This window comes from Pongo abelii, chromosome 12 (assembly GCF_028885655.2).
Source record: "Pongo abelii isolate AG06213 chromosome 12, NHGRI_mPonAbe1-v2.0_pri, whole genome shotgun sequence".
Classification (NCBI taxonomy): Eukaryota; Metazoa; Chordata; class Mammalia; order Primates; family Hominidae; genus Pongo; species Pongo abelii.
In genome coordinates this window covers 42,866,266-42,892,382 of record NC_071997.2, presented here as the reverse complement: position 1 = coordinate 42,892,382, position 26,117 = coordinate 42,866,266, and the positions used below count along the sequence as shown (strand labels likewise).

The window sequence follows — 26,117 nt, the reverse complement described above, 5'->3', positions numbered from 1 at the left end:
ACTTTACTTCTCTGTGCCTTTGTTTATTTACCTGTAGCTGAGGAAACCATCTCTGTAATCACTTAGAGCTCAAACTGTCAATGATTCTAAACAACCATGATGCAACTCAATGACTCCCAACTCTCAGTAATTGCCACTTTGATTTTAGTGTCCATCAACAGAGATGAAAGGTTGTGATATAAGTAACCATCACTCCATTTTACCATTCTGTGCTATCACTGGTCCACTATATTTAGCCCCAGTATTATTTAAGTTTCTGCTACAATAATGCTACATAAACAAACCCCAAACGTCAGAGACTTATACATTTTTATTTCACTTTCAGGTCTGTAGGTAGCTGCAGTTCAATTGACCTCGTGTGGGCTCAGCTGCCCTTCAGCCTTTGAGTCAAGTTCATTATTCTCCATGTTTGTATTCTAGGACGTGGGCTGAAGGTACAATCCAGGTTATTCTCTCTTCATGGCCAAGGGAAGGAGTTCTGAGGGAGCTGGCACAGGCTCGCCATGCTTCCCAAGGCCTTAGCTTGGGACTGGTTCCCAGTTACTTCTGCCCACATTCCCTTGGCAAAAAAGTCACATGACTAAGCCCAAAGTCAAAAGGACAGGGAACTACAGCCCATCAGTGGGGAAAAGAAGCCACGGCAAGAGCGGGAGAGAAGGAATCCTCATAGGCGTGCACACACACACACACACACACACACAAACACACACAAGGCATAATTATAAAGCAAACTAAGGAGCCACCTAATATCCTTGTGGGCTTTGGTAACTTATATAGACACAAAATGGGGATACAGCTGGGAAAGCTGGCTAACTCAAATGTGAGAATCAGATTATTTCTGGACATGCCTGGTCCAGCTATCTGTGGACTCACTAGAAGCCTTCCCCTGAAGGATGTGAGGAGCCTTCTAAGAGAGAAATCACTCTAAGGGAAGACAAAACAAGGCTTGGTGAGGTTAACCCAGTGACAGCATCTCAGTTATTAAGCAAAAGAAGGGATTTTGAGTTTACTATGCTCTCTGTGACTTGATCTCTGTGACTTGGATCTGCCTCCTGAAGCAGCTCCCATTGGCCTCCCATCTGAGCATCCCTTTCCAGCTATACCCTGGCCACCATGCAAGTTGGTGCTGTGAAGACGCAGGTGCCTCAGGCACCATAGCTGGCCAGCCTCTGCAGAGCAGCAGCAGCAGCAGCAGGAGCCTCAGCAAGAGCAGAGGAACAGCAAGAGTGGACTCGTTGTGAGTCCATGTCTACACTCAAAGACGGGGCAACTTACAAGGCTGAAAGGTAACCCCATCTGTAACCCATGGGCTGGTGAGAACTGACATGGAATTTATTTTAAGGTCCACTCAGAATTACTGTGAATATAAAGTACAATGTATATCTATGTAAAGACTGATTACTATCCCAGGGGCTAGGCCCAAATGACATTTGTGGGACAATGGCAGTGACACTGACAAAGGATGAATGTAGACCACAGGTTTGGGAGCCACCTGTGAACTGTGGTCAGCCAGCAGGACTCCACAGCCAGCCTGCTTCAGAGCCATTGGAAGGATATTCTGGAGGTAAAGCAACTCACTCTTACACTCAAATATTTCCTGAATGCCTCCCATGACCCAGGAGCTAGATTGGACAATGAGAATTAAGCCTTAGTAGAGCTATCCAGAGACGCTGATTGATGCCACTGGTGAATTTGGAAATAAAAGTACCTGGAACATGCCCTTTAAGCCTCTGCCATGGATACCAAGTTTCAAAAGTAGCTGGAAAGAAAGTCAGGCAGCATCAGAATGATGCTGAGCACCCTACCCAGGAGGTGACTTAGACAGTAGGACAGGCAATGGGAGAGCCTAGTCAACCCAGTGTGAAAACCCTTTAGGCCATGTGGGATCTGTCAGCCCAGTGAGATTGCAGACCAGAGGGTGAGCCTAGAACATTAGTAGGTAAAGCAAGGAACAGAAAGAGGTAATTGCCCAAAGATAACTTTTCTTGTTTCAACCTTTTTTGAGATTATGGTTAAACCTGAGAGGATGGAATCAAGATTTAGTCACACACTAGCTGTGAAACTTTGGAGACAGATGTCACTTAGCCTCTCTGAGGCCTTGTCTTAATTTAGATTCTAGGCATAGTCCACACAAGGACCTTGCTGCCATTTTCCATATGCTACAAGGTTGCATCTGACCCCTTGTGAGAGTCAGCTGGATCCAAGTTTGTTGGAGAACCTGATATTGGATTCAGGTTCTCAGCACAGGGTAGGGGCTGAGGCTGGTTTTTTCCCCAGCAACAGCTGCCAGTGAGGAAGTGGAACCTTCTTTCCAGTTGCCCTATGGAAGCTCTTAGTGCCTTCTGGGAGGAGTCAGGGCCCCTGCTCACCTGACGGCTTGCTTTTCTTAGCCTTCTTTGCATCTGTGTAGACGGGAGGGAAACAGTTACAGGACTGACCAGCCACAGACAAGGTCTCCTGCCTCTGGGACTCAGTTGGGAAGAGACTGGGACAGGAAAGCTCTGGAGCCAAGTCCCCCAGGATGCCATTCTCCTCTCTAAAAACCAGCACATCTCTCCCCACAGAGCCCAGTGCCTGGTGACTGTCCCTAGATCTCAAGGATTCCAGGTTAATTTGAAAATTGCCCCACCTACTGGGAATACAGCCATTAGCATCACCCATAGTCTCTAAACAGCTGTGCTTAGAACTGTGTTCTCAAACTTCTAAGACTCCATGCCCTTTGAGAAAATAATCAACAAATACTTTTGAACACCTGCTATGTGCCAAGCACTGTTCTAGGTGCTAGAAATACACTACAAAAAGAAACATTCCTTCCAGAGATTACAAGGGTATGGATATGAAGCAAACAAAAAAAAGTAAAATTAGAACTAGAAAGTAACTAATCTATTTTATTTGAAAGTAACAAGTTCTTTGAGAAGAAAGCAGTGGAGAGGGATAAGAAGGCTAGGGGTGGGGGTGCATACTCTCAAATCTCGAAGAGGTGGTGTGAGAAGGTCTCCCTAGAAGGTGATATTTAAGCAAAGACTAAAAGGAGAAGTGGAAGAAAAATCATGTGAACACTGAGAGAGGTGCATTTTGGGCAAAGAAAAGAGCAAATGCAAAGGCCCTGAAGCAGCAGCTCGCCTGGTGTGGACAACATGCGAAGTACCCGCTGCCCACACCCTCTTCAAGGAAGAGCTCCCTGCCTAGTCACTGGAGCAGTGACTTAAACCAGGACGGTGTCTAATTTACCTCAGATAGTCTCACAATGGCAGGTCCTACTAAAGGCAAAAAAAAAAAAAAAAAAAAAAAAAAAAAAGAGAATTCAAACTGACCTGGTGGTTTAACATTAAAATGCTTGCAGGGAGCGAATGTTCCAAGAAATAGGGTCAACCGCCAACGGCTCACTAGCACCCAAGCATCCAGTTACAAGCACTCAGCTCACAGCCTACCTGCATGCAAGAATCCTGTCTGCAAGCATTCAGCCTAAGCAGCCCGATGTCATACGTAGCCCTTGCCTCTTTGCAGACAGCCTTCCCTCTGCTGTATTGCCCGTTGCTCCCTTGCAACGTATCTCTCCTTTTTCTCTAAATAACTCTGCCTTTCTAAATTCTTGATTAATTCCTTTATCACCACGCGCTGGCGTCACACAGCCATTGACCACAAGTTTCACCCCCAAAGATATTTAACCCTAGGAAAAAACTGCCACAAGGTGGCGCCACATTACAGAGAGGGAACAGATGGATTTGTCTTGCACGTGGTCCCCAGAATTGCTGAGGCTAGCTGCAGATGCTCACCAGGTCATTTTATTAGCCTTCTAATAACACAATTCTACATTTTATACTAGCGAAGTTTGGGGCCCAATTTATTGCCTAATTTGGGATTTTTAAATGTTAAATCCCTGAGACTAGAAAAGATCCCTAAGGAGGCAGATATTGATAAAGGAAAGAGAAGGGCCTTCAGCACATGCTAATATTTGAGCAGGGTTTCTTGATCTTCGCACTATGGATATTTTGAGCTGAATAATTCTGTGTTATGGGGACTGTCCTGGGCATTAACAGCATCTCTAGCCTCTCCCCACTAGATGGCAGTAGCAACACCCTCAAACAGAACCATAGACCTCTCCAGACATTGCCAAATGTCCCCTGGGGAGCAAAATCACCCCGTAGTGGAGAAGCAATCATTCAGAGGGCAGAGGACGCAGCAAAATCAGAAAGGAAACCAAAGACAGCGGCCAGAGGGGAGGAAACCAGGAGAGTGAGGATAGTGGAGCCAAGGGCGGAAAGGTCCCAAGGAAGAGTGACCGATTGCATCCAACGGTGAGTGCCTAAAGGTAGGATGGCTGTATATCTGCTTTCCTAAGATGGTCCCAATTTATACCTCTTGTCCAGGTACAACCATTTCTTAGGAGTGTTGCAGTTTGGATCATTTATGTGCTCACACGACTCACAAGTCAAATAAGAGGACAGCAGAGACAGCACTGGGTTTGGCTATGTCCAGGCTGGTGATGGCCTCAGCAAGGGCAGTTTAGGTGCAGTGGCAGAGACTACAGCCACTTTGGTGTGTACTTTGTGGGCGAGTTTAAAATAGAATAGGAGAAATTACAGAAAGAGGGGCCTCTATAACACTTTCTATGGGTTTTGCTATAATTAGGGATAGAGTAACGTGGAAAGAGAAATGGAGAGGGTGGTGGAGATCGGAGGAACAGCTGCATGCTTTGTGCCAGTATAACTGGTCTGCTGAAGAGGAACCATGATGTTGCTGGAGCATGAGGGGACTTGCTAGAGGCACATCCTGGGCAGGTGAGAGGGTACAGAATGTGTGCGTAAGTAAAAAGGACTTGGATGGAGCATAGTCAGCTCACCCCAAGTGACAGCAGGAAAGGCCTAGATTGGGGGGTGCCATGCTGGCAGATGGGCAGAGTGGTGGCAGTGGGTGGGATTTGTTTATGTTTGCTTCTGTGTTTCAAGTGAAATAGGAAACAAAGTCATCAGCTGAAAGTGACATGGAGGTGTTGGAGGTTTGCAGAGAGAGAAGAATGTGTGGGATACTCACCTAGGAACCCAGGAGACTGAAGGAACTAAAGAAAACATATAATGTGTTGCCAGGCAGCACTGAGGCATATGCAAGGCTGGAGGTTGGAAACGTATATTGACACATAGGGCCCTGTGCGTGTGTGGATTTTTCCAACCTCCATCAGCCATGCGTGTGCAGGTGCCGGCACAGTGCAGGGATAAGGCTGGACTCAACCAGGGCTGTGGTTTTGCCACATAAGGGTGATGAAGTAAAGGGGGCAGAAGTATTGACAGTGGCTGCAAGGGAGTGATTCCAACAGGCCTTGGAATTTCATCTGGGTAATAAAGGAATGAGAACCCTAGTGGGGTGAAGAATGGTGAAAAGGTAGATGACTTAATGGATTGCACAGATCAAAGGATTTTTTTGACTCAGGGGATAAGAATGAAGAGGTTAGAATGTGAGGTCACAGATTAGGATATTAGAAACTAGAATTAAGGAGGGGCTGGAGTTACTGGTAATGATCTGGCAGTAAGTGGCTAAGCTGGGGGATCATTACAAGGTTATTGGAGGGAAGAAAATTAAAGACCTGAGAGGCCACCCTATTAAAAAGAATGTCTATGTGTGTATTGAACCATCAAGGATTGGGACAGGGTTCTGTTGCAGCAAGTGACAGTCACCCTCCAAGAAATGAAGGGGAAACAGGAAGATGGTGAATGACTGCCATTAAGAGGACACACTAGAGGGTGGCAGGAGTTGGAGCTACAGCAGTGAATTGGAGGAGCAAGAATGATCTGGAAGCATCAAGGAGGACCTTACTCCATCCCTGGGCCCTGTGACATAAGGGTTAAGGGAGGAAAAAAGACAGCCACTCCTGGAAAGGACTGAGATAAAGCAGTACTCTCAGGCAGAGCCAGGTCTCAGTAAGAGCAGGAGGGTGAAGGGAAGGGTTAAAGAAGAGGATGAACCAAGCATTCCAGAGACACCCTGAAAGAGCCCCTGGAGGTGGAGAGGAGTGGATGGAATTGGAGCAGAAGATGCAAAAACCCATATCAAAATTACAGTGCAAGAGATGATGATGGCCTGGGTGATTGATGCAAACAAGGATAAAGAAAATAATCAATTTCACCCCTATCTTCAAAGACAGATAGCAGCAGCAAGATTGTAAGTCTGAGGAAAGTCATATTCCCTCCTCCTCCAACATAGCACACACACTTACAAAAACAATACACAGACTCCTGGCCAATGGACTTCAAAACTGAAGAGGATCATTAAATTTAAATGTTCACCTCTGCATGAAATCTCCCTGGGTCCTGCCCTCCCTTCCCCACCCTCCTTCACTTGGGCCGGGACACAGCAGTAATTCTCTCACCTCTCAGAGTGAGCCAGTGTTGGCTGCATTGAAGCCTCCAGGTATGCAAACAGGACAGACATTCCTGGACCAGGGTGCAGAGAGTGAGGCTCCAATGCACCCTATTGACTGCATGAAGGATGAATGAGCCTCTGGTATGGGCTGGAACAGAGAAGGGGATTCAAGGGGCCCAGGAGGGTTTGGGTGGAACCTACCAGGAGCGGCAGTACAGACTCCTTGGGAAGGTGGCCAGGATTTAGCCACATTCACCAACAGGATAATCTGGAGAATTTCCTAGCTTGAGTTTCTGGGAGAAAGCAGATTTCTGGATTATCTGGTAACAGGTAACAGGGCCGAGTTCATCCACAGCCACCTGCAGTGTTAGCACCTTAAGCTGAGTTCCTTGCACCAGGATGCTGTCACGCCCAGTCAGTGTGAGAAGGTTCTTGGCTGAAGGACTGAAAAGCTTGGGTAAGTGACTTCACCTAAGCCTCTATCTCTTGCTCCCGTAAGTCAGGGCTCATTGTGGCTCCTTGCAGGTTTGACTTCAGGGTTAACAGAGAAAACGAAGGTGCAAGTGCCTTGTGAACTCTAAAACTCCAAACCAGTCATTCTCAAAGTGCCGTCCACCAGTCCAGCACATCAGCATCACTGGAAGCTTGGTTGAAATTTAAATTATCAGGTCCTCCAGAGCTATGTATGAATTAGAAACTCTGGGAATGGGGCCCTGCAATCTATTTCAACAGGTCCTCCAGGTGATTCTGATGCAAGTTAAAGCCTGAGAAACTCTGTCCTATACAAATGGATGTCAACTCAAGCTGCTCTTCAGAATCACCTACAGCACTTGTTCACCTGAATCCCTGAGAATGGAGCTTCAGGATTGCTATTTCTCAATGTTTGCCTGGTGATCCTGAGATGGGGTTTGGGAGACAGAGATCCAAGGTGCTACCAGGTGTGAGGAATTGTTAGAAGGCAAACCTGGCTGTCATCTAGGGTGCTTAAAGGGTATAGATCCTAGGATTCTGCCTCTTACAGCTAAATCAGACTTTCCTAGATGGGGATTACTATCCAATGGCATTCCCCCTGGGTGACTCTGATGTGCAGCCTGGGCTGGGAACCACCAGAGGATTATCTTCCAATGACCAAGCTGACAAACTCGCTTAAGACTCTGAGTTTCACACGTGATTTTCTAGCCCCTGTCCTTCCATGGATCACCTGCCCCCTTCCCTCCTAACCAGGAGCACAGTCAGCGGATGCACTAATGTGGCCTCTGCTTGGCTGAAGGCAACAGGTGGAAATGTGGCCATAGGTGTGCAGGGCTGCCTGCCATGTATTAATAGCTACAGATTTGAAAGATCCAAGGACAAGAGACTAGAAAAAAAATTAAAACAGCCAAGCATTGGCCCAGTAATGGCATTTTAGAAATCCACCAAAATACTAAGATGCTTTTTGAAAAATATCCAGAGCAATCATGTAAAAGTGCTTAATTATTAATAAAAGCTGACATTTGTTGGGTACTTCTGTGGGTCTGGCACTAGGCTAATTATGTTTTTAGGAGTTGGCTCAAATGCTCCCTGTCATAATTATGTGAAGAGGTATAATTATTAGCTCTCTGGTACAGATTAAGGAGAGGTTACATAAATAAAAAAGAATGATACTCAAATTAGTAACCAGAGCCCATGCTCTTAAACACTATGCTATTATTTGTGGACTCTTACATAGGTGGCAAAAGTCAAAGGCTAGATTGACTTCTGTCCACTTCCAGCCAAGATGAAGTACAAGATTCAGATACGCCCTTCCACATTAAACAACTTAGGAATCAGACAAAATATACAAAGCATTGTTTGTTACACATTGGATAACGGACAGCACTAGATAGTCGTGTCTGAGAAAAGCAGTGAAATGAGCTGAGTCTTACAATTGCCCCAGTTTACTAAGGGGCATAGTAAGGGCATAGCTGCAGCACAAGGAAGCAGGACCCAACAGAGACTGGCGTTCACCTGAGTTGAGGAAACCAAGTTGAAAATTTAGGAAGACTAACACAGATATGTAGGCAAGAGTATCAGAGAGGAGAGAGTTGTAGGGAAAAAGAGAGCTTTACAGAGAGAGAGAGAGAGCGAGAGCTCCAGAGACCTGCAGAAGATTCCCCTGACGTCACTAGCTGAGTACTGATCAGTGCATACATGTAAGGATATTACTCAATATGTGGAAAAGAACAGAAGGAATGATGTCCAAAGCTCACCTAAGGACAGGAATCATTTATGTTTCCACCAGCCAGAGTGGAACAACCTTGTAATGCATATGGAGTATTCAAATGAATATTTCCTCAATAATAAGTTCAAATTAACTGAAACTAAATCCTGCCCGCTCTGTCTGGACCTGCCTAACAAAGCTTTGAGGGAAGCCTCAAAAGAATGAAACCGTGTCCAAGTAACTTAACTGTGTCCCAGAACAAAATTCAAGAATATTTAAAGAAATATTAAAATATGATCAAACCCAGCAAGGTTAAATTCAAAATGTCTGGCATCCATTAAAAAATTACCAGCCTTGAAAATTGGCCGGAAAATATTATTCATAATGAAGAGAAAAAGCAATCAACAGAAACAGGCCTAGAAATTATACATATGATAAAATTAGCAGACATTAAATGGTTATGATTAATTTATTTTCTATGTTAAAGAAGGTAGAGAAGAGCATAAACACATTAAAGAGAGACAGAAAAGTCCCAGTGCTCACACAGGGCCAGGAGCAGTGCCTGTTTTCACCAGTCAGGTGGGAAAACTTCATATTTCATGGAGCATTGGTAGAGTACACAGTGTCTTGCCTTAGTAGAGGGATAGATGCTGTTCTGCTCCACCTAACCCATCTTAAAAGAAAACCTGAAAGGATCAAACTGTATTCAAGTAACCTAATCACATCCTAGCACATAGCTCGACTAGTTATAGAAACACAAAATATTAATATCTAGAAATACAAAAATAATATCTAGCAGCCAACAAGGTAAAATTCTCAATGTCTAGCATTCAATCGAAATTTTCTAGGCCATCAAAGAAGCAGTAAAATACGACCCATAAGGCGGGGCACATTGGCTCATGCCTGTAATCCCAGCATTTTGGGAGGCTGAGGTGGGTGGATCACCCGGAGGTCAGGAGTTCAAGACCAGCCTGGTCAACATGGTGAAACCTCATCTCTACTAAAAATATAAAAATTAGCCCGGCGAGGTGGTGGGCGCCTGTAATCCCAGCTACTCAGGAGGTTGAGGCAGGAGAATCGCCTGAACCTGGGAGAAGGAGGTTGCAGTGAGCCGAGATCACACCATTGCATTTCAGCCTGGGCAACAAGAGCAAAACTCCATCTCAAAAAAAAAAAAAAAAAAATATATATATATATATATACATATATATATATACACATATATATATATAACCCATAAAAAGGAGATAAATCAACACTTCAAAACTGACCCAAACTTGCAAAGATACTATAATTAACAGAAAAGGACAGTTTACCAAGTACTCCGTATGTTCAAAAAGTGAAAGATTAAACATATTAAGTAGAGATGTATAAGATATAAGAAGATCCAAAATGGACTTTTAGAGTTGAAAACTACAATATTTAAGATAAAAATACACTAGGTGGGATTAAAAGTAGATTACACATTGCATAAGATAAAAAAAAATGAGCCTGAATACAGCACAGTATAAACTATCTTAAACAAAAACACAGAGAGAAAAAATAACTTTAGAGACTTAGCTCTTATCCTCTATTTGTTTTTAAACAGAGGATAAGGGGCAGAAAAAATGTTTGAAGAAATCATGATTTTTAAATTTCCAACTGAGATAGGAATAGCACTGGGTAGTCACAGGAGGCTGGAAAGACCCAAACAGCAGTTAAAACAGGAAATAGGCAAAGAAACCACAGGATAACAGTAAACCTAAAATAAGGGAGAGAAAACAGCCAAAACGCTGATCCAGGAGACATGTCCATGACTCTTGGGCAAATCCAAACAAAGGAGAAAGGGGGTGATAACTGGGAGGTCCCTATAATCCTGTCCTTTTCCAGAATACCTTATGACTATTTCACTTCCTAACTAAAGAAACGCTCATAAAACTAGAAACCAAAATTCTCTTGTGTGTGATTCATTCTTAAAGCATGCCCTTCTCTCTTAAGAGAGAGCACTTATATTGCAAATAATGCTGCAATGAACATACGGGTGCATGTATCTTTGTAATAGAATGATTTCTATTTTGGGGGGTATATACCCAGCAATAGGATTGCTGGGTCAAATGGTATTTCTGGCTCTAGATCTTTAAGGAATCCCCACACCGTCTTCCACAATGGTTGAACTAATTCACATTCGTACCAACAGTGTGAAAGCATTCCTATTTCTCTGCGACCTCGCCAGCATCTGTTGTTTCTTGACTTTTTAATAATCGTCATTCTGACCAGCATGAGAGACAGTATCTCATTGAGGATTTGATGTGCATTTCTCTAATGATCAGTGATGTTGAGCTTTTTTTTCATATGTTTTTTGGCTGCAAGAATGTCTTCTTTTGAGAAGTATCTGTTCATGTCCTTTGCCCACTTTTTAATGGGGGTTTGTTTTTTCTCGTAAATTTGTTTAAGCTCCTTGTAGACTCACAATAGCAAAGACATGGGATCAACCTAAATGTCCATCAATGACAGACTGGATAAAGAAAATGCGGTACATATATACCATGGAATACTATACAGCCATAAAAAAGAATGGGATCATGTCCTTTGAAGGGACATGGATGGAGCTGGAAGCCATGATCCTCAGCAAACTAATGCAAGAACAGAAAACCAAATGTTGCATGCTCTCACTTATAAGTGGGAGCTGAACACTGAGAACACAGGGACACAGAGAGGGGAACAACACACATTTGGGGCCTGTCAGGGGTGAGGTGGGGGAGAGAGAGCATTAGGAAAAATAGCTAATGCATGCTGGGCTTAATACCTAGGTGATGGGTTGATAGGTGCAGCAAACCACCGTGGCGCACATTTACTTATGTAACAAACCTGCACATCCTGCACATGTACCCCAGCACTTCAAAATAAAAAGAGAGAATACTTCTCTCTTAAGTGTCTACTTTTTCTTTGCAATAAAAACTTCCTGCCTTTCACTTCACTCTGACTCGTCCCTGAATTTTTTCTCGTGATGGTGTCAAGAACCTGGACACTGGCTGGGGCTGGAGGCTCACCAGCATCCAGAGACCCTCCTGAGCCCTCCAGCAATACAACTTTGACACAAACTATGAAATCACAGATCCAAGAAGCTCAAAGAACCCAAGCACAGGAAACATGATGAAACTACATGAAGGAACATCAGAATCGGATTGTTCAAAATCAGTGATAAAGAGTAAATCTTAAAAGCAACCAGAACAAAATATCCATTATATACGCAGAAATAAAGATAAGTATGACAGCAGATTTACAAATAGAAAAAAAACACAAGTGCAGCAACAGAAACAAACTATCAATCCATAATTCTATACCTAGTGAAAATTTCTTTCAAAACAAAGATGAAATAAAAACTTATTTTCAGGAATACAAAAGCGAAAAAATTAATCACTAGCATTCATCACTGCAAGAAATGTTAAAGGAAGTCCTTTAGGCAGAAAGAAAATGATACCAGGTGAATATCTGGATCCCCGCAAGGAACTAAAAAGATCCAGAACTGATAACTTAATGGGTAAACATGTAATTTTCATCAACAAGTGAATGAATAAACAAATCATGGTATATCCATATGATAGACTACTACTTAGAATACAAAAGAAGAACTACTTATGCACGTGATAACATGAATGACACTCAAAATTATTATTGAGTGAAAGACACCAGATCAAAACAAAGTACATACTGTATGATTCTGTTTATATAAAACTCTATAAATTGCATGCTATTCTATAGTGACAGAAAGAAGATCAGTGGCTGCCTGGAGACAGGAAGAGATTACAAACGGAAATGAGAATTCCTTAGGAGGTGATGGACGTGCTCATTACCCATCATATGTATATAGCCATAATGGTTTTACAGACACATATATATGCACACACCAACATAAATATAAGTTATCAAATTACAGTAAGTCCTGACTTAATGTCACCAGGTTCTTGGAAACTTTGACTTTAAGCAAAACGATGTACAGTGAAACCAATTTTACCATAGGCTAATTGATATAAAGAGTTAGGTTTTTTTGTTTTACTTTGTTTTGTTTTTGAGACAGAGTCTCGCTCTGTCGCCCAGGTGGGAGAAGAAGAGTTAGGTTTTACAGCATGTTTCTGGTCACAAGGACATCATCAAACTTGTAAATAAAGGCACAAAACACTTCTAATATTAAAAATCAAAATAAATGAGTTATACAGAATTTAAGAAAGATAAATAAAAACAAGTAAAATCATTATTTACCGGATTTTTGGTCATCAATGAGTTATGGTGGTCATAGTGGAAGTGGGTTAAGTCAAGAAATAAATGTTTGCAAAACAAAAATTTCAAAGAGCCTCTCCTACCACCACACAGCAAACAAGAAAACACGGTGGGCTCGCTAAGCACTTTTGTACCACATCATATCTTATGCATTTGTATGATTATCATAAATGCTTTATGATATTTTTTAGAGACAGGATCTCACTCTGTTTCTCAGGCTGGAGTGCCGTGGTGCAATCATAGCTCACTGCAGTCTCAACCTCCTGGACTCAAGAGATCCTCCCACTTCAGCCTCCAGTGTAGCTGGGACTACAGGTGTGTGCCACCATGCCCATCTATCTTTTTTTTTTATTTTTTGTAGAGACACGAGTTGTGCTTTGTTGCCCAGGCTAGTCTTCAACTCCTGGGCTCAAGCAATCCTCCTGCCTCAGCCTCCCAAAATGCTGGGATTTCAGACATGAGCCAGCAGCACCTTGCCCAAAATTTTATTTCATAATAATTACAAGTCATTCCTTCATTCATTTTACAACCCACTTGTTCCAGTTCAGGATCTTGGGTGACCAGAACCTATCGCAGTTCACGCACAAGTCAGAAACCAGCCCTGGACAGGACACCATCCTACCGCAGGGAGAACTTACACACCCACATTCACTCAGACTGGGACCATGCAATGAACCTAACATGCACTTTGGAATGTGTGTTCCATACCCACTAGAACAGCTAAAATTTAAAAGACTGACCATACTGAGTGTTGATCAGGATGTGACACAAATAAATCTTTTAAGCGCTTTTGTGTAAATGGCACAGCCACTTTGGAAAACAATTTGGCAGTTTTTCAAGTTAAATATACCCAAACTGTATGATCCACTTCTCAACAATCAAACAAGAGAAATAAAAGCAATGTCTACACAAAGACGTATACACAAATGTTCATAGCAGCCTTAATTATACTAGCCCCAAGTTTAAACAAGCCAAATGTCCATTACCAGATGACTGGAACGTAAAAATTGTGGTATACTGATACAATGAAATACTACTTAGTAATAAAAAAGAAAGAGCTATTAATATATGCAACCACATGGATGAATCTGAAAACAATTACGCTAAGTGAAAGCAGCCACACAAAAGTTACATACCGTATGATCACATCTACATAAAATTACAGAAAAGGCAAACTAATCTACAGACAGAAAAGCAGATTAGTGGTTACCTAGGGATGGGGCAGAAGGGAGGAAAGGATGGATTGCAAAATAGCACAAAAATATTGGAGGGATGACAAATATATTCATTATCTTGATTGTGGGGATAGTTTAATGCGTATATATATATAGATCAAAGCTCATCTAATTGTACACTTTAAATGTATGCATTTCATTGTGCATCAGTTATTCATCAACAAGACTAAAAAATAATATATGCCTACATACATTTTTAAATATTCAAAATCTCACATAGTTATATACATAAATGCAACTGAATATGTATTTGGATGTTTTAACAAGCAGAAAGGACTGATTAAACTCATGATAGAGGCTGTTTCTGGGAAGGGTGTTGGAGACAAGAGATGGAAAAGAGGATGAGAGCCAGAAGAGACCCTTGTAATGTTTCCTTTCTTTAATTAAAAATATATTGACAGTTAAAGCCGAGAGGTGAGAATAATAGTCTCATGGCTTTTGTGTCCTTAAAATTTCACAAACTAAGTGAAATGAGAGAAAGCAAAAAAAAAACTTAAATAAATGTTATATTGCCCAAAAAGAGATTTAAAATGGAGGTTAGACACATGAGACTTACGTTCTCAAAAAAGTAGAATCTGTAGGGAAGTTTAACAACTATAACGAATTAAAATCTAGCTTCTACCAGCCCAAAGCCTAAAATGTTCTGCTTTATTCTTCCTTATTATAATTCATAGGTAATATATTTTATGTTTGCAAATGAATGCAGTGATATTAGATCTCTAAGAGGTGCTAAAAATGTAAAGTACATATTCCAATTTTTCCCGATTTTCCTTCTCTTTCCACGAATGAAAAATATACATATTTGATGATTTCCAAGTTTATACAACTGATCTTTCTCTTAGTTTTCTCTTACCAAACTCCCTCCCTCACTCAGCCACCAGCCAGTCCAACTGTGCTACCTGCACAGCAGCCCTCATACCATCTCACACTCTCATCAGGATCCTGCCTGACCTGCGAGGAGCAGCAGCAAGGAGACAGAACCTCCATGCTGAGCATCTCAGGGCTTTCTCAGAGACTCCAGAGGACCCTGATAGGGACAGAGCCTGGCCAGCAATCCATGCTGCCAGCTGTATGATTGTGGGCATGTAAATTCTCAACTGAAAATGGGTGTAATAATAACATGTTCTTCCCAGAATGAGCTTTGTGAAGATCATATAGCTGTTTGGAACTCAGACAAGCACTGGTAGGGATACAAACAGGGAAGCCAACAGCCTATAAATAATCTTTTAAGAAAGGGCATGAATGTAATTACTTAGGAACAAAGGGCAGAGTGGAGAGATGCCCAGAACTGAGCTGGACAAGCTGCACCCTTTAGTGGCTCAGCCCATGGGCTGACAAGGAAAATGGAGGAGCTACCAAAGAAGGTGGAAGGAATCCGGGAGAGTGACCCTCACCCTGCCCAGGGCAGGCTCAGTGGGAGAGAGGGAGATCTGTTATAAATGCTGCCAGGAGGTTGAGTCATGTTAGAATGTCCATTTGAAAACATCCACTGTGTGTATCTAAAGAGAGTGGCTGTGAAACAGGTCAGGGTCAATGGTCTCATCGTCTCAGATGTTGTCTGCGTGCATTGTCTCAAGACCAAGAAAATTAAGGAGCATGGACACAAAGGGTTAGGTTGAAGCAAAAATTTAATAAGTGAAAGAAGAAGGCTCTCTGCAGTGGAGAGGGGAGACTAAGTGGGTTGCCACTTTGACAGCTGAATCCAAAAGCTTTTATAAGAAACTCCTCTCATCTCTGCAGCTGTTTGAGTAACTTCTCTTACCTGTAAAACTGTCTGTATAACTCTCCCTTATCTATGCAGCTGTGGGATGTCTCCGGGTAAGCATAAAGTGTAGCTTCTCTTGTTTGTATAACTATGGGTTTGTTTTAGGCAAGCCCCCATCCCCTCCCTGTGTAAGCTCCCATGGAGCCCACCATGTACATATCTGAGAAGAGGAGGAAACTTTTTTTTTGGAAGCTCACTAATCATACAAAGAACAAAAGGCTTCTGTGCTGCTTTTCTATTCAGGTGCAGCCTGAGTTTTCCCCAGGCTGCTCTATCTTTGCCTGTAGCTATGATTTTTCAGGCAGGCTGCTTCTCTGAAGACTAGCCTTAACTGTCTACCTATCAGATTTTTCCTTTTCTTCTCCCTCAGCTGGTTCCCCTCACCAAGGCTGAACAAGTGAAAAGGAGGGCACAGGGCAGGCCAGTAGTGAGCAGCAACAAGGAACTGAGACAGCAGAAACCACTCTTCACACCTGGGTTGAAAGGGGTGGGGAGCCAGGACCACAGCTCAGGTAAGAACATAGGTAAAGAGATATTGTTGTTGTGTTGTTTTTAACTATGAGAAGCATGGAGCTTTAAATTTCTACAGGAAGGATCCAGTTCAGACAGGAGCACCCAATATTCAGAAGAGAACATGGTGTAAAGGTCCTGGGAAGGCTGAGATGATTGGGACTCAGAATCCAGAGCAGAAACTGTGAACAGAAGAGGGACCTCCCCCAGTGTAACAAGAGGGAGGGAGGAGGGACAGATGCCAAGATGGTTCAGGCAGAAGGTTTGGTGGTAAATGTGAGGCTGTGCCCACCTGCTGGCTTCAATTTTCTCTTTAAAATATCAGATGGAATCATTTGATGAAGGCCATGCCATGCGATGAAATGGCAGTCTGAGGCATGGAGCAGCTCCAGCTTAGCCTGTGTTTAGGGTAATTATGGCTCCAACCCAGGAGATGAATATGACTAGGGAAAGTGAAGTCCAAGAACAAATGGTCTCAAGTTGACTGTGAGTCTTCTGGGAGGCTGAGACCACAGGTGGGGCTGTCAACGGAAGGGGAACCCACCTGCTGAAAAACATCAGGCTGTTGGCTGCAGAAGGGGTGAGGCCTGTGTTGTAGAGATGGATGGATGCCTAAAGTTGGGTAAAGGTTTCAACTCTACCCTCTGCTGGGTGTGGAAATAAACAAAGACCACCCAAATGAGAACAAACAAAGACTATTTATCCAGAGCTTGCTCTGACAAGGGAGTCAGCCACCATTACTTGCTTGGCAGAGACTCAGAAGTAAGCAGGGTAGAAAGCCTCATAGCAGAAAGAAGAGAAGTCTTCATGTATGCCCTGATTGGCAGCTGTAGATGTGGGTGAGTTGCAGATGGCTAACTAGAAATGGGGACTCCTGTGTGATTGATTAGGAGCATGTTCGGCTTTCTCTGGTTGGTCCTGCATTGGAAGAGGGAACAAAAAATTTAGGGCAGTTATCAGTTATTAATCAAGTGTTGGCCGTTTTTGACTGACTGTTCCAGGAGTGACTGGCTCCCTGGATTGTTTGCTAGAAACAGTGGTCTTCACTTCCTGCAAGTCTGACTTTCTGGTAGTAGGCTTCCTGGGTTGGCTATTATGGATAATGAGTGGGTTTCCTGAGCTGATTCCTGCAGATTGTGGATCAGAGTTATTTTATATAAACAGTCTGACCATTTTCCACTTGCATATTCCATCTTCCAAGAGCTGGCCAAGCTGCTCTCTTATCTGTCTTCCCCAGTCCCTCCACTCTGGCTGTGAAAACACAAGCCACTAGGTGAGGAATGGGGACAATTGAAGACTGAAAGCTTTTCTTTGCTGGGCTTTGCAGAGCTGAGGAAAGAAATGACAACATCCAAGTGTCTGCCCTGGGCCAGTTTTAGGACTGCAGTGGTAACGCGAGGACTGTGTGAGTTTATATTTTCATTTGTCTCTCTAACTAAGGTGGAAAAAAAAAACAGAAAATTGTCTGTCTGCAGTCTCTGCAAAAGTCTAACACTGTGCTTCCCAACATTGCAGCCATTTGCCACAGGTGAGTATCAAGCACTTTAAATGAGACTGGTCCAAACTCAGATGTGCTCTGAGAATAAAACACACAGCAGATTTCAAAGACCTAGTACATGCCCTGATTTCAAGCTTATTATAAAGCTGTAATAATCAAAACAGTATGGCATTGGGAAAAAAATAGACACATTGGTCAATGTGACAGAATAGACAGCCCAGAAATAAACCCCTGCATGTATAGTCAACTAATCTTTGACAAGAGTACTAAGAATACACAATGGGGAAAGTCTCTTCAATAAATAGTGTTGGGAAAACTAGATATCCACATGCAAAAGAAAGAAATTAGACCCTTATGTTACACAAAATCTAAAATTAATTCAAAATAAAAAAAGACTTACATGTAAGATCTAAAACCATAAAACTCCTAGAAGAAAACATAGGGAAAGAGCTCTTTGACACTGGCATTAGCAGTAAGTTTTCAGATATAACATCAAAAGTACAGGCAATGAAAGCAAAAACAAGTGAGAGTATATCAAACTGAAAAGTTTCTGCACAGCATAAACAATCAACAGAGTGAAGACACGACGTATGGAATGAGAGAAAATATTGACATCTGATAAAGGGTTAATATCCAAAATATGTAAGTAATTCACACAACTCAGTAACAAGAACCAAATAACCTGACTTTTTCTTAAAATGGGCAAAGGACCTGAATAGGTATTCCTCAAAAGAAGACATACAAATGGCCAAGAGATGTATGAAAAGCTGCTTAACATAACTAATCATCGGAGAAATACACAAATCAAAACAAGTTATCATCTCACACCTGTTAGAATGGCTATTATTAAAAAATGAGATAAGTGTTGGCCAGGTGTGGAGGAAAGGAAACCCTTGTACATTATTCATAGGAATGTAAATTTGTACAGCCATTATGTAGAACAGTATGGAGATTCCCTAACAAAATTAAAAATAGAATTACCATATGACCCAGAAATTCCACTTCAAGGAATACATTCAAATAATATCAGTATCTCAATAAGATACTTGCACTCCTATGTTCATTGCAGCATTATTCACGATAGCCAAGATACAGAAACAAGTTAAATGTCCATCAACAGATAAATGGATAAAGAAAATGAGGTACATATATATATATATACAATGGAATATTATTCAGCAAAATCCTGACATCTGTGATAACCTGGATAAACCTGGAGGACATTATGCTAAGTAAAATCAAAGCCTGACAGAGAAAGACAAATACCACATAATCTCACTTACATATGAAATCTGAAAATGTTAAATTTATGGAAACAGAGTAGAATGGTAGTTGCCAGAGCCTGAGAGTAGAGAAAATGAGATGCTTGTTAAATCAAATCATCACATTGAATATATATAATCTAATTGTCAATTAAATATTTTAAGAATAAAAAATACCTAGTACCAACAAAAGAATGCAAAATGTCTCAACAATGTTATATGAATTGCATTTTGAAGTGATAATACTTTGAATATTAGGTTAAATAAAATATATGTGAAAAATTAACTTCACCTATTTCTTTCCATTTTTGTTAACATAGCTACAAAAAAAAATTAAAATTACCTATGTGGCTCATGTAGGTGGTCACATTATACTTTGATGACACTATACAGGCTAGTGACCATATATCTCTTAGACTAGTCTAAGAGATTTAACAGTGGTTCCAGAAAGATCCAGGTTTAATACCAATGAAGGGGCCAGCTGGCTTAGCCCAGCTTGTGTGGGAAATGTTGGGGAGTGGTTTAAGACAGGAAAAAGCAGAACATTTTGATGCTATTGACATTTTTGAAACATAATCATTTTGTGGCCTGAAAAAAACCCAAAACATTAAATTTACAGCTTTTTTAAATTAGCTACCGGCCAGGCGCAGTAGCTCACATCTGTAATCCCAGCACTCTGGGAGGCCGAGGTGGGTGGATCACCTGAGGTCAGGAGTTTGAGACTAGCCTGGCCAACACAGTGAAACCTCATCTCTACTAAAAATACAAAAATCAGTTGGGTGTAGTGGTGCGCACCTGTAGTCCTAGCTACTCAGAAGGCTGAGGCAGGAGAATTGTTTGAACCTAGGAGGCAGAGGTTGCAGAGAGCTGTGATCATGCCACTACACTCCAGCCTGGGTGACAGAGCGAGACTCTGTCTCAAAACATAAAAATAAAAATAGTTACCAAGTAATATGTGCAACTGACATGCTCATGGAATTGTTTGGCTTCCCTCTCCCATTCCCTGATCCAACCCTGTGAGCCTCAGCTTCCCTGTTTATGACCTGGATTTCTGCTGCTGGCCTGCTGATGGTTTGCTTGCCTCAAATTCTTGCTCTTTTGGACCATCCTGGTCACTTCAGTCAGACAGATATTTCCACAATACACATCTGTTCTCAATGTCTAAAACCCTCCAATGACCTCCCGTTGCCTGGAGAAAAAAAATTCAAACTCTTTGACATGAGTCAGGTGCTGACAGGGGGCAGAGTATACACACAAAAGGTGCATGCTGGAGGTAATGTAAGGAAAGGTTATTTATAAAACTGCAGGCAGGTCCAGAGGAAGCAGCAGGAGATGGTGGAGCTCCAGGCACTGCTGACAGTGGAAATCCACAACCCTCTCTGGAGGAGGAGGAGCAAGGGATGGGGAGGTGGCTGGCCCACTGAGAAAGCTGGGGCTGTGGGAGGGCCACTGACAGAAGCTTCTGTATACAGGAATGTGGCCACTGCCAACCTGAAGGGGTGCGGGTGCACTCTAACCAAGCTGTCTTTCCTCTCTCTGATCTCCCATTGCCTGAGCCCAACCAGGAGATAGAGGACAATAGACCACTAAGGCAGCCCATAAGGCCAGTCTCAAAGGTACAGAGCAGATGGAGACACGTGGCACCCCCACCTGAAGCTCAGAGACACCATTGATCACCTGGATTACTGGCCCATAACTGCACACCCACCTCTAGCCACTCCCTGCTCTGGGTTGCCCGCCTCATTCTGGCCAGGAAATCCTCCTAAAACGCAAACCTAATCACACCATTACCCCAGTCGAACTCTTCAGTGGCTCTGCGCCGCCTACGCAGCAAGTCCAGCTCTGTAGTGAGACCCTAAGACTTTTTATAACCCAACTCTACTCACCTGCTTGCTCACAGAAGTTTCACGAATGCACACGTTTGGTTCATCACAAATGTCTAAGAGAGCCATCCTTAGCCCCTGCCTTCTCCTGGGTCCTGCTACAGAGAGGACCTAGCTGCTAAGGAGTCCAGGGATTGCCCTTTGGTCACCTGTAGAACATCACGACTTAACAGCTGTGCCATGCTGGAGCTACTGGCAGAGCTGCGCTTCCCAGGACCAGTAGAGGGCGCCATGACATTGAATGGCCACATGTTGAGGACCACATCTTGGGCTTGTGGCTGCCAGAGCCCTGAGCTCAGAATAGCACCTGCAACTATGGGAGGCTAAGGCGGGTGGATCACCTGGTCGAGACCAGCCTGGCCAACATGGCTGAAACCCTGTCACTACTAAAAATACAAAAATTAGCCAGGTGGGGTGGCTAATTTGAAAAATTTAGCTGGGCGTGGTAGTGCACGCCTGCAATCCTAGCTACTAGAGAGGCTGAAGCAGGAGAATCTCTAGAACCCGGGAGGCAGAGGTTGCAGTGAGCCAAGATCATGCCACTGCACTCCAGCCTGGATGACAGAGCAAGGCTCGGTCTCAAAAAAAAAAAAAGTCTGCATGAAAAAGTTATCACAGGGAACAAAAGCAAGAAGAAACAAAGAATGGGAACTTCCTCAAGTGTCTACAAGTGCAAAATAAGAAATAATGTACATTATGAGCTTGGTTACAACAGGGTCAAGAAGCCAGTCACAATATGGTGCAATTAACAATAAAGGCAAAACATTCACACAAGGCAGAATCATTCCCTTTATGAGCCCGTGTGGAAACTGTCTGCACTATGTGTGAGAACAAGAAAGCAAAAAGAAAAGATTTCACTTTCAAATAATAACACTAATAGATTATTCAATTAAAGTTTTCATTGCAAATTGATAAAAAAAATGTAGCTGCACACTGTACATTTTTATTAGCAATAATTAGGGTCCCTGAAGAAAACTACTACAAGACATGCTAGTAGGAGTGAAATATTCAATGAGTAAATCCAGGCTTTAAAACAAACAAATCAGAGATGACGTTTGTTTTAACCTTGTTGACATTTGTTTAATCAGAGATATGCCAGAAGCACTGCAGAAATTTGTGTCCTCAGGATAGGGCTGCCATAATAGAAAGAGGTGGTGGCTTTATACCAAGTCTGTCTGAAAGCACTGAGGTTCAGGTACTTTGAGTGATTATTAAAGTTGCAGATTTGTAGTGTAAAATGTTGCTTGGACATCTGAATTCCACACCAAATGACATTAAAACATTAGCATGTCCCATAAAACTCAGCTGCTTCCATCCAATTTGTTTTCAGCTCCTTGTGAAGACGTGGATGGATGCAGAATACCCCACTGAAAAGAGACAGGAGAATTTCACCATCAAGAGTTTGCAAGCTAAAGGCAGAAATGACATTTCGTAACATAGCACTTACCCTTACTGTTAGGAAAGCAGGAGCCTAGGAGAGCCAGATGGACACCATTTTCAAATCAAGCCCATCTTAAAACTAGCAAGACACATTCCTTGCCAGTCACGACCCATGGCCCTAAGATGTTTACAGCTAAGGAAGCGGCTTGGTAATTCCTGCAAGGACAAACTTCTGCAACAACAGAAAGCCCAGATGTCCCAATACCCATAAAAATATATGCTTTCAAGATAATTATAGTTATACTTTGATGTACTTAAACACACTAAAATGTCAAGGATAGTTTTCTTTAAATCAATAGGAGAATAAATTTTTTCATGCTGTCAGCCCACCCACACATAGGCACAGCTTAGTTTAGTCTTTATATAGACAAGATTCCTATATAAGAAGAATTTAATGATGGCATGTTCCTCCACTTGCTTTCTGACGATGCTCTACTTTGTAATGGAATAGCTTTCAATAAACTATCTCAATTCACTGCACCCTGCAACTCACCTTGAGTTCTTTCCTGTGTGAAATCCAAGGACCCTCTCTTGGGGTCTGGTTTGAGACCCCCTTTTCCAGTAACATCACTATGTTTAATAGATTCTCATCTTTCATTTTCTGTTCTGTACCTTTTTGTTTTTCAATTGATTTTTATAACTTATGATGGGTCTCACCCTTCAGTTGGTAAAGCAATGTCCTAGAATTGGGCTAACGGAAAATGTAGATGATTGGCAGTGGGCTCTGGAAGACAGAGTCCTTCTCACCTACTCCAGGGCCCATGGAGAGAGCTGAGCTTGAGGTCTACAAGAGAAGAATCCTTTTTGGCTCTACAAAGAAGAATCCTTTTGGCTCATCCTTCGCAAACTAAGCTTGGACTCCACCTGTGCTTCATGGGTTAAATGGAGGACTGACTCTTGTTATAAGGATCTAATGAGTTAAATCACAAAGACTGGAAGGAAAGGTGCTGCTCTATGTAAGTGTATCTTCATGATCACTCAGCAAGGACCACCTGCTCCATGCATACCTCTGTGCCTCATTGCCCTGTGGGTCCGGGCCCAGAGCCACAGCTGCTCACTGGGCACAGTCAAAAGGCACAGGTAGTCCCAGAGTTAGGAACAGACTATGTCCTGCAGGTCTAAGTCCATTGTTCAGAGCTGTGAACCCTGAAAAAGGTTAATCCTGGTGACTAACTGGGCCTAAATTCAAATTAGAGCCAAGAGGCCATTCGCCATGTATGACTAGAGGTCATACATGTATTTGGAGTTCCCAGAAAACCCTGCACGGACCAATCCGAATTCAGCAAGTGTAAACAAATCAGAACTAAGCAAGTTTGCATCCTTCATTTGCATAAGTGGAACCTGGGTGGAAACTTTCTCTGTAAAAGACAAACTCTCCGTTTGTTATTTGGGGCATACACATCTTCATTTTACACTGAAGGCTGTCTCCCCCTGGTTTGCAAACTGTTCACTGGAATAAAGTCCCCTTTCCCTAAATTCCTTTTCAGATAACTTCAGTTCAATAACTTTAGTTCACAAAGCCCACAAATGCTCATGTGACTCATGCTGTGGCTAAGCAGGCAGTGTCTGGCATTGTTCCTAGCATGGTACCTGCAGTGGCCATACCACAAAATACCCACAGAATGCATCAGATCATGGAATAGTGCCATTCTAACAAGACGCCTCAACACCTCAACCAAAGGGGAGATCACCTCCTCCCAGACTTACCTATGAACAGAGGTGTGCAGATGCACCATCATCACCTTTTCCCCCACAGGAAGCATCACCCAGACCACTCTCGTCCTGTGCCTTTGTTTGTGGACTGTCACCTCTTCTACCTATAAGTTGTGACAGCTCTGCTGAGTAGCTGCAGGGACATTTTGATCTGGGAAAAAGTGGAACAGAACCCTTTCAGATATAAAGAGACTGAGAATCAGAGTGGCTGGAATTCTCTTAGGTCAGCATTGTGTTGGGAGTTACCCTGTGTGTTCAATAAAACAACCACTGACTGGTCCTCAACTTCCATTGCCAACATCTATGTTCATAAGAGGCACTTATGAAGTCAATTGGCCAAATCTACAACAATGGGGGACAAGACCAAAGGTTAGAGACACAGCCCTTGAAAATTATTCTGTAACAGCACTCTGCTGGGCCCAGCTGGGGCCATGCATATAGTAAGGAAGGGATGCACCAGTCCACACACCTGCAGGCGTTCACAATCTCTCACAAAGGCCAGAATTGCTGCTTTCAAAAGGATGTCACACAAGCTAGAAAAATGACATATTAAGACAACAACTTGCCCCCCAAAAACGCTTCCATTTCTAAAGTTTTCAAATATACTAAAAGCCTTGTCCTGTGCCTACTCTTTAACCTAGAATCCTCTTTACAGGCTATATTCTAAAGAAATATTCACCTCACTGCTGAGCTTACAGGGTATACCTAATGTCCAACTATATGAAATCTCTTCAATGAATTGCAGCACGTCCATATATAACCCACATGGAAGCTGTCCTCTTTCCTCACCTTCGAGCTTCCCATGCCAAAGAGGGACCTCTTGGACTCAAATACGTCTTAGAAATATAGAAGATGCTGGAGACTTGTAGGAGAGGTGGAGAGGGTTTACAGTGTGGCCCCACAGAAAACAACTTATGACCCCGTCACTCACTTGTCCCTTTTTTCCATGCCTCAGTCTAGTCAGGAAACCGCTAGATCCTAGATGGCTTCTTCTCCCTTCCCCTTCTTTCTCTTCTCCTCTCCCTCCCTTGCTCCACCTTCCTCCATCACCCACTCCTTACTTCCAACCAAAACTTGACTAGCTCCAGTCTCATCCCTCCTTATTGAAAACTATTTTACTCAGCCCTCCTCCCCCACTCCTGCCCAATCTTTATTCCTTACCTATATCAGACTTCACCAAAACAAAGGCCAGGATAATAAACAGGACAAACTCTCTTTCAAACACATTTTAATGACCATATTTTGTTATTTTGGTACAATTTGAGGAGTCCCAATCCCCAGGGAAGACTAACAAGAAGTTCTCCTAATAAAGATGGGTCTCCCCTTACTAAAAACTCCTGTAATGGCTGAAAAGAGCATGAGGTTTTCTGCATATCTTTACACATTCAATAGAACGTCATGCAGCTGTTAAAAATAATCTGTAGAAGGCTATCTTGTGACAGAAAGGCATTGGAGATATACTGTTAGTGACAAAAATAGGTTATAAATGAATTTTTCCATGCATGCCTCTATATTTATAAATACACACACATAAAAGACAGGAAGGACAGACATTAAACATTCATAGTGCTTAAGATGATGCATAGTATAATAGTTAGGACCATGGCCTTTGGGACAGAAAACTACAGCCTCTCTCCCACTTATCAGCCATGGGACCTTGGGCAATTTACTCAGCCTCAAAGCCCCTGTTCCTTTATCTGTGTGCTAGGGTTGTTGTAAGAGTTAAGTGCAATACACAGAGAGAGAGAGAGAGTACCTAACATGTATTATGTGCTCAGTAAATATGCATCATAGTACTCATTGTTACATATGTTCCTAACTACTTTATACATTTTTTTCCCTAAGTTGACCATCTGTTTTGGCATTATGAAACATAATGATCCTAACAAATTAAAAATTAAAAACATTAAGGAATATTTGCCCAAAAAAAGAACATGAAATCATCAAGTAACCAAGGGGCCATAGACAGACGTAAGCCCTTGGTGGGGCTTAGTTGAGAGAAGTCTCCAGAAGGTCCT

General features: G+C 42.5%; 1 long non-coding RNA gene across 3 annotated transcripts; it reads left to right on the top strand.

Moving 5' to 3' along the window:
• Positions 1–3,344: 3,344 nt before the first annotated feature.
• On the top strand, positions 3,345–22,866 carry LOC129056137 (uncharacterized). Of its 3 annotated transcripts, none has more exons than XR_010136261.1 (4): positions 3,345–4,312; positions 16,164–16,305; positions 17,744–17,831; positions 22,277–22,866. It is a non-coding gene; the product is annotated as an uncharacterized LOC129056137 (long non-coding RNA). The 3 variants fall into 3 exon arrangements; XR_010136260.1 differs by having other exon boundaries at positions 17,631–17,831; XR_010136259.1 differs by lacking the exon at positions 22,277–22,866 and having other exon boundaries at positions 17,631–18,558.
• Positions 22,867–26,117: the final 3,251 nt, after the last annotated feature.